Source organism: Furipterus horrens, unplaced genomic scaffold, assembly GCF_987537825.1.
Source record: "Furipterus horrens unplaced genomic scaffold, mFurHor1.1.pri manual_scaffold_5, whole genome shotgun sequence".
Lineage (NCBI taxonomy): Eukaryota > Metazoa > Chordata > Mammalia > Chiroptera > Furipteridae > Furipterus > Furipterus horrens.
This window is the reverse complement of record NW_028327175.1, coordinates 186,988,802-186,998,322: the sequence shown is the minus strand read 5'-3', so window position 1 is coordinate 186,998,322 and position 9,521 is coordinate 186,988,802. Positions and strand designations below refer to the sequence as shown.

Here is a 9,521-nt window from a genome sequence, read left to right as displayed (position 1 = left end):
CTTCCCAGCTTGTGGTTTGTCTTCCCCAATGTCTGCATCTTCCTCATTACTGTTTTGTGCGCAGGAGGAGACAGCCGCTGCCTGACTGGCTTCTGACCCTGCAGTCACACTTTGGACAGTGGTCTATACCCTGAGATTGTACCAAAGGGCTTCTTTTTTACATCTGATCTCTAATCCACCTGGGATTTTCCTTTCAAAAAACAAAAATGTGTAAGCAAAAGGAAAAAAAAAAAAGGCAACCCATGTAACATCTCTGATAATGGATCAGAGACACTGAGCACATCAGGGGTTGCCAGGGGCAGGAGGGGTGAGTAAGAACTTCTGGTGCGGGGTTTCCTTTCAGGGAGACGGAACATCCTGCAGCTACACAGTGGTGATGTCTGCACAGGGGTGATACAATTTACATTATAAACAATACCTTTTAGGAAGTATTTAAATTTAATAATGGGAGTAGAAGAGCCAGTTAAATGAAATGGCCCTGGACCATTACCCAGGAACCAGGGAAAGTTTGAAAAAGGATTCTTCCAGAATGTAACATCTCTGTTACATGTGTTCGCCGAGTTACTTGTTATCCAAGCGTAGCTGCTGCTCCTTCCCATTTATCGTCAAGGACTTGAGCTGGCCATCTTCCTCAACCTCCACCCTTTCCTGGCTGTTCTCCACAATTCTCTTTGTAGTGATTTTTCTGCCGTTAATCTTGATGGAAGTTGACACGGACTTGAAGTTGCCCATCCCACTACCACCACACGTGGTGGAAGCGAATGAAGTGAGGCCCCCGTGACCGAGTGGCCCCCCCCAAAAAATTCAGCTATCAAAAGAAGAAAACCCTCCTCCGAATGATGGAAATCCACTGAAGGCGGAGAAGAACGAGCCTGCGCCGCGGCTCCTCCCACGCGAGCCCCGCCGAGGCCCAAAGAACTCCTCGAAGGGGCCTTCAAAGAAGTCGAACAGAAATGGATCCCGTCCACCAAAGAATACCCAGAACATGAAGGCAAACTCGCTGAACGAGTCGTCGAAGTGAGTGCCACCGCCACCTCCATTCAATCCCTCTTTGCCGTATTTGTCATAGATGTCCCGCTTTTTAGCATCTGACAGCACCTGGTAGGCCTCGGCCACCTGCTTGAACTTCCTCTCCGCCTCCTCTTTGTTGTCGGGGTTCTTATCCGGGTGCCACTTCAGGGCCAGTTTCCGGTACGCCTTCTTAATGTCCTCAGTGGAGGCATGTCTCTGCACACCTAGCATTTCATAGTAACCCACCACGGTGACAGGCTGCGGGGATGCGTCCGAAGTCGCGGAGCCGGCGGTGGGAAGGCCCGGTGGACTGCGCAGCGGACGTCGCAGCGGACTGCGCGGTCTCCTCGGCTCCTGCGCGGCGGGGCCGGCAGCGGGAAGGTCGGGCGGACGGCGCGGCCGACAGGGCCGCGGATGGCGTATCAGATGGCGCAGTCTGCTCGGCTCCTGCGTGGCGGGGCCAGTGGCGGGAAGGTCCGGCGGACCCACCACGGTGACAGGCTGCGGGGACTCATCTGAAGTCGCGGCGCTGGCGGCGGGAAGGTCCGGCGGACGGCGCGGTCTCCTCGGCTCCTGCGCGGCGGAACCGGTGGCGGGAAGGTCCGGCAGACGCACCACGGTGACAGGCTGCAGGGACGTGTCCGAAGTCGCGGAGCCGGCGGTGGGAAGGCCCGGCAGACGGCGCGGCCGACAGGGCCACGGATGGCGTATCAGATGGCGCAGTCTGCTCGGCTCCTGCGTGGCGGGGCCAGTGGCGGGAAGGTCCGGCGGACCCACCACGGTGACAGGCTGCGGGGACTCGTCTGAAGTCGCGGCGCTGGCGGCGGGAAGGTCCGGCGGACGGCGCGGTCTCCTCGGCTCCTGCGCGGCGGGACCGGTGGCGGGAAGGTCCGGCGGACCCACTACGGTGACAGGCTGCGGGGACGTGTCCGAAGTCGCGGAGCCGGCGGTGGGAAGGCCCGGCAGACGGCGCGGCCGACAGGGCCGCGGATGGCGTATCAGATGGCGCAGTCTGCTCGGCTCCTGCGCGGCGGGACCGGTGGCGGGAAGGTCCGGTGGACCCACCACGGTGACAGGCTGCGGGGATGCGTCCAAAGTCGCGGAACCGGCGGTGGGAAGGCCCGGCGGAAGGCACAGCGGACGGCGCAGCGGACGGCGCGGTCTCCTCGGCTCCTGCGCGGTGGGGCCGGCGGCGGGAATGTCCGGCGGACGCACCACGGTGACAGGCTGCGGGGACTCGTCTGAAGTCGCGGAGCCGGCGGAGGGAAGGTCCGGCCGACGGCGCGGTCTCCTCGGCTCCTGCGCGGCGGGGCCGGTGGTAGGAAGGTCCGGCGGACCCACCACGGTGACAGGCTGCGGGGACTTGTCTGAAGTCGCGGAGCTGGCGGCGGGAAGGTCCGGCGGACGGCGCGGTCTCCTCGGCTCCTGCGCGGCGGGACCGGTAGCGGGAAGGTCCGGCAGACGCACCACGGTGACAGGCTGCGGGGACTGGTCTGAAGTCGCGGAGCCGGCGGTGGGAAGGCCCGGCGGACGGCACAGCGGACGGCACGGTCTCCTCGGCTCCTGGGCGGCGGGGCCAGCGGCGGGAAGGTCTGGTGGACGGCACGGTCTCCTCGGCTCCTGCGCGGCGGGGCCGGTGGCGGGAAGGTCCGGCGGACCCACTACGGTGACAGGCTGCGGAGACGTGTACGAAGTCGCGGAGCCGGCGGTGGGAAGGCCCGGCAGACGGCGCGGCCGACAGGGCCGCGGATGGCGTATCAGATGGCGCAGTCTGCTCGGCTCCTGCGTGGCGGGGCCAGTGGCGGGAAGGTCCGGCGGACCCACCACGGTGACAGGCTGCGGGGACTCGTCTGAAGTCGCGGCGCTGGCGGCGGGAAGGTCCGGCGGACGGCGCGGTCTCCTCAGCTCCTGCGCGGCGGGGCCGGCAGCGGGAAGGTCGGGCGGACGGCGCGGCCGACAGGGCCGCGGATGGCGTATCAGATGGCGCAGTCTCCTCGGCTCCTGCGCGGCAGGACCGGTAGCGGGAAGGTCCGGCAGACGCACCATGGTGACAGGCTGCAGGGACTCGTCTAAAGTCGCGGAGCCGGCGGTGGGAAGGCCCGGCGGACGGCACAGCGGACAGCACGGTCTCCTCGGCACCTGCGCGGCGGGGCCGGTGGCGGGAAGGTCCGGCAGACGCACCACGGTGACAGGCGGCGGGGACTCGTCTGAAGTCGCGGAGCCGGCGGTGGGAAGGCCCGGCGGAAGGCACAGCGGACGGCGCAGCGGACGGCGCGGTCTCCTCGGCTCCTGCGCGGTCGGGCCGGCGGCGTGAAGGTCCGGTGGACGCACCACGGTGACAGGCTGCGGGGACTCGTCTGAAGTCGCGGAGCCGGCGGAGGGAAGGTCCGGCCGACGGCGCGGTCTCCTCGGCTCCTGCGCGGCGGGGCCGGTGGTAGGAAGGTCCGGCGGACCCACCACGGTGACAGGCTGCGGGGACGCGTCCGAAGCCGCGGAGCCGGCGGTGGGAAGGCCCGGCGGAAGGCACAGCGGACGGCGCAGCGGACGGCGCGGTCTCCTCGGCTCCTGCACGGCGGGGCCGGCGGCGGGAAGGTCCAGCGGACTGAGCCGTCTCCTTGGCTCCTGCGCGGCGGGGGCGGCGGTGGGAATGTCAGGCGGATGGAGCGGTCTCCTCGGCTCCTGCGCGGCGGGGCCGGTGGTGGGAAGGTCCGGCGGACCCACTACGGTGACAGGCTGCGGGGACGTGTCCGAAGTCGCGGAGCCGGCGGTGGGAAGGCCCGGCAGACGGCGCGGCCGACAGGGCCGCGGATGGCGTATCAGATGGCGCAGTCTGCTCGGCTCCTGCGTGGCGGGGCCAGTGACGGGAAGGTCCGGCGGACCCACCACGGTGACAGGCTGCGGGGACTCGTCTGAAGTCGCGGAGCTGGCGGCGGGAAGGTCCGGCAGACGGCGCGGTCTCCTCGGCTCCTGCGCGGCCGGACCGGTGGCGGGAAGGTCCGGTGGACCCACCACGGTGACAGGCTGCGGGGACGCGTCTGAAGTCGCGGAGCCAGCGGTGGGAAGGCCCGGCAGACGGCACAGCGGACGGCACGGTCTCCTCGGCACCTGCGCGGCGGGGCCGGTGGCGGGAAGGTCCGGCAGACGCACCACGGTGACAGGCGGCGGGGACTCGTCTGAAGTCGCGGAGCCGGCGGTGGGAAGGCCCGGCGGAAGGCACAGCGGACGGCGCAGCGGACGGCGCGGTCTCCTCGGCTCCTGCGCAGTCGGGCCGGCGGCGGGAAGGTCCGGTGGACGCACCACGGTGACAGGCTGCGGGGACTCGTCTGAAGTCGCGGAGCCGGCGGAGGGAAGGTCCGGCCGACGGCGCGGTCTCCTCGGCTCCTGCGCGGCGGGGCCGGTGGTAGGAAGGTCCGGCGGACCCACTACGGTGACAGGCTGCGGGGACGTGTCCGAAGTCGCGGAGCCGGCGGTGGGAAGGCCCGGCAGACGGCGCGGCCGACAGGGCCGCGGATGGCGTATCAGATGGCGCAGTCTGCTCGGCTCCTGCGTGGCGGGGCCAGTGACGGGAAGGTCCGGCGGACCCACCACGGTGACAGGCTGCGGGGACTCGTCTGAAGTCGCGGAGCTGGCGGCGGGAAGGTCCGGCAGACGGCGCGGTCTCCTCGGCTCCTGTGCGGCCGGACCGGTGGCGGGAAGGTCCGGTGGACCCACCACGGTGACAGGCTGCGGGGACGCGTCTGAAGTCGCGGAGCCAGCGGTGGGAAGGCCCGGCGGACGGCACAGCGGACGGCACGGTCTCCTCGGCACCTGCGCGGCGGGGCCGGTGGTGGGAAGGTCCGGCGGACCCACTACGGTGACAGGCTGTGGGGACGTGTCCGAAGTCGCGGAGCCGGCGGTGGGAAGGTCTAGCGGACCTACCACGGTGACAGGCTGCGGGGACTCGTCTGAAGTCGCGGAGCTGGCGGCGGGAAGGTCCGGCGGACGGCGCGGTCTCCTCGGCTCCTGCGCGGCGGGACCGGTGGCGGGAAGGGCCGGTGGACCCACCACGGTGACAGGCTGCGGGGACGCGTCTGAAGTCGCGGAGCCAGCGGTGGGAAGGCCCGGCGGACGGCACAGCGGACGGCACGGTCTCCTCGGCACCTGCGCGGCGGGGCCGGTGGTGGGAAGGTCCGGCGGACCCACTACGGTGACAGGCTGCGGGGACGTGTCCGAAGTCGCGGAGCCGGCGGTGGGAAGGTCTAGCGGACCTACCACGGTGACAGGCTGCGGGGACTCGTCTGAAGTCGCGGAGCTGGCGGCGGGAAGGTCCGGCGGACGGCGCGGTCTCCTCGGCTCCTGCGCGGCGGGACCGGTGGCGGGAAGGGCCGGTGGACCCACCACGGTGACAGGCTGTGGGGACGCGTCCGAAGTCGCGGAGCCGGCGGTGGGAAGGCCCGGCGGACGGCACAGCGGATGGCGCAGCAGATGGCGCGGTCTGCTCGGCTCCTGCGCGGCGGGGCCGGCGGCGGGAAGGTCTGGTGGACCCACTGCGGTGAGAGGCTTTGGGGACTCGTCTGAAGTCGCGGAGCCGGCAGCGGGAAGGTCCGGCGGACGGAGCGGTCTCCTCGTCTCCTGCGCGGCGGAGCCGGTGGCGGGACGGTCCGGCGGACCCACCACGGTGACAGGCCGCGGGGACGCGTCCGAAGTTGCGGAGCCGGCGGTGGGAAGGCCCGGCGGACGGCACAGCGGATGGCGCGGTCTCCTCGGCTCCTGCGCGGCGTGGCCGGCTGCGGGAATGTCCGGCCGACGGCGCGGTCTCCTCGGCTCCTGCGTGGCGGGGCCGGTGGTGGGAAGGTCCGGCGGACCCACCACGGTGACAGGCTGCGGGGACGCGTCCGAAGTCGCGGAGCCGGCTGTGGGAAGGTCCGGCGAACGGCGCGGTCTCTTCGGCTCCTGCGCGGCGTGGCCGGCGGCGGGAAGGTCCGGCGGACGGCGCCGTTTCCTCGGCTCCTGCGCGGCGGGGCCGGCGGCGGTAAGGTCCGGCTGACCCACCACGGTGACAGGCTGCAGGGACGCGTTGGAAGTCGCGGAGCCGGCGGTGGTAAGGCCCGACGGACGGCGCAGCGGATGGCGCAGCAGATGGCGCGGTCTGCTCGGCTCCTGCGCGGCGGGGCCGGCGGCGGGAAGGTCTGGCGGACCCACCACGGTGAGAGGCTTCGGGGACTCGTCTGAATTAGCGGAGCCGGCGGCAGGAAGGTCCGGCGGACGGAGCGGTCTCCTCGGCTCCTGCGCGGCGGAGCCGGTGGCGGGAAGATCCGGCGGACCCACCACGGTGACAGGCTGCGGGGACGCATCCGAAGTCACAGAGCCGGCGGTGGGAAGGCCCGGCGGACGGCACAGCTGATGGCGCTGTCTCCTCAGCTCCTGCGCGGCGGGGCCGGCGGCGGGAAGATCCGGCGGACCCACCACGGTGACAGGCTGCGGGGAAGCGTCCGAAGTCGCGGAGCCGGCGGTGGGAAGGTCCGGCGAACGGCGCCGTCTCTTCGGCTCCTGCGCGGCGTGGCCGGCGGCGGGAAGGTCCGGTGGACGGCCCCGTTTCCTCGGCTCCTGCGCGACGGGGCCGGCGGCGGGAAGGTCCGGCTGACCCACCACGGTGACAGGCTGCAGGGACGCATCGGAAGTCGCGGAGCCGGCGGTGGTAAGGCCCGGCGGACGGCGCAGCGGATGGCGCAGCAGATGGCGCGGTCTGCTCGGCTCCTGCGCGGCGGGACCGGCGGCGGGAAGGTCCGGGCGACCCACCACGGTGAGAGGCTTCGGGGACTCGTCTGAAGTTGCGGAGCCGGCGGTGGGAAGGTCCGGCGAACGGCGCGGTCTCTTCGGCTCCTGCGCGGCGTGGCCGGAGGCGGGAAGGTCCGGCGGACGGCGCCGTTTCCTCAGCTCCTGCGCTGCGGGGCCGGCGGCGGGAAGGTCCGGTGGACGGCGCGGTCTCCTCGGCTCCTGCGCGGCGGGGCCGGTGGCGGGAAGGTCTGGCGGACCCACCATGGTGACAGGCTGAGGGGACGCGTCCGAAGTCGCGGAGCCGGCGGTGGGAAGGCCCGGCGAACGGCGCGGTCTCTTCGGCTCCTGCGCGGCGGGGCCGACGGCGGGAAGGTCCGGCGGACGGCGCCGTTTCCTCGGCTCCTGCGCTGCGGGGCCGGTGGCGGGAAGGTCCTGGAAAATAGTGGAAAATTTTGGTCTGTATAAGCTGTATCTCTGTCCAAGTTCATGCACCCGAAATGCTTTATAAATCCCCCAATCCCTAACGTCGGGGCTGTCCACCTAAGTCCGGGTTGTGGACGGGTGGGCAGTCGCTAGCCAGCTAATAAAGGCTCTTTAAATTCTAATTTGATTGTCTCCAACCATTTGGTTCTCGCACTTGCTCCACAACAACACACACACACACACACACACACTTACACACACACGAGGTTGACATAGATCAGCCCAGGTGGGATCTGAGTGGTGGCCTGGCCCAAAGAAAACCACCCTGAGCGTTTCTGTGTTACCTGTGAGTTCTTCTTTGAAACAGGCCAAAGCCTTCTATGCTGAGTTTCGATCCTGCGGTGGCAGCGGCGGTCCAAACTCATATTCCTGCCTTTTTGAGCTTTTGGCGAATTGGGAGACAACAAAGGGACATGTTGTCTGTCCCAACTCTGTAGCCAAAGTGAGTCAGCTAGGGGCAGCTTTAGAATTTTGCTGTCTCGCTACCGGGGTTCCAAGTTATTTTGGTCTATGACTTCAAGAAGTGAGGTCACTGCCTGGGTCCCCTACCCTGAGGGACTACTCAGACAAGAGACGTGACTTTACTTCCTGATAAGTCCAGGGACCCTGCCTGAATATCCCTCTCTTGTACCTGCTCTGGTTTTAGCAACAGCAGCAGCAGAGCTGTGTCTTAGAAATGTCTCAGGGCCACATCTAGAGCCACTTGTTAAACCTGTACAGCCTCTCCTACCAGAATTTGTTTTCTTCCACCCCTATAACTTTTTCTTACTTTGATTTTTCTTTATTTTCTTTTGGTGTGATTTATTATTACAATTTATTATGAATTATAAATAAGTTTTATTTTTGATATTTTTTAAATTGTATTTTATTAATTAGGCTATTACAGTCGTTCTGGTTTTTCCCACTTTACATCCTCTCTATCCAACACTCCACACTTCCTCAGGCAGTCCCTAACCATTGTTCATGTCCATGGGTCATGCACAAGTTCTTTGTCTACTCCATGTTCTACACGGTCATTTACAGCCCCATGGTTACTCTGTCACTACTTATTTGTATTTCTTAATCCCCTACCTCTTCACGCATTCCCTCAAACCCCCCTCACATCTGGCAACCACCAGAACGTTATCTGGATCCTTAATTCAATCTCTGCTCTCCTTGTTTGCTACGTTTGTTTTTTAGATTCAATTGTTAACAAATTTGTATTTTTTGCCTTTCTATTGCTCATAGTTTTGATCTTCTTTTTCTTAAAGAAGTTTCTTTAACATTTCTTCTAATAATTGTTTGGTGATTATGAACCCCTCGTTTTTTTTAATTTTCTGCAAGGCTCTTTATCTGCCCTTCAATTCAAAATGATAGCTTTGCTGGGTAGAGCAGTTTTGGCTGTAGATTCCTCCTTTTCATGACTTCGGATATTTCTTACCAATACCTTCTCATCTGCAAAGTTTCTTTAGAGAAATTAGCTGACAGTCTAGTGGGAATTCCCCTGTGGGTAACTAAACTCCTTTCTCCCTTTCTCTTTTTACTTTTAAGAGTCTTGCTTTATCTTTAACCTTTGGTATTTTAATTATGACGTGTCTTAAGAGTGGGCACTTTGCATACAACTCTCTGTGCTTCTGGGACTTGCGTGTCTATTTCCTTCACCAAATCAGGGAACTTCCCACTTATTATTTTTTCAAATAGTTTCCAATTTCTTGCTCATTCTCTTCTTCTGAAACCACTATGATGTGAATATTAGATCTCTTAAAGTTGTTCCAGAAGCTATCCTCACTTTTTTGGTTTCTTTTTCATCTTGTTCTGATTGGTTGTTTTTTGCTTCCTTGTATTCCATATCATTGATTTAATTTTAGGCTACATCACTCTACTGTGGTTTCCCTGTAAATTGTGTGTTATTTCAATTAGTGTATCCTTCATTTCTGACTGGATCATTTGTGTGCTGTTGAGGTCCTCACTATGTTCCTTGAGCATCATTATAACAAGTGTTTTGAACTCTGCATCTATAGATTGTTTATTTCCATTTAATTTAGCTCTTTTTTCTGGAGTTTTGCTCTGTTCTTTTTGGGACAATGTTTTTTGTTTTTTGTTTTTGTCTCCTCATTTTCACAGCCTCCCTGCATTTGTTTCCATGGATTAGGTAGCTACTATGATTCCCTGTTTGGGTAGTGTGGCCAAATGTGTAGGTGTCCTGTTGGGTCCAGTGGCACAGCCTCCCCTATCCCCAAGCTTGGTCCTCAAGGTATGCCCTTTGTTTGCACCGAGTACAACCTCCTCTT

General features: G+C 63.3%; 1 pseudogene; it reads right to left on the bottom strand.

The window, feature by feature from the left end:
• Positions 1–454: 454 nt before the first annotated feature.
• Positions 455–1,254, bottom strand: LOC150010613 (dnaJ homolog subfamily B member 6 pseudogene; annotated as a pseudogene).
• Between the last annotated feature and the right edge of the window lie 8,267 nt (positions 1,255–9,521).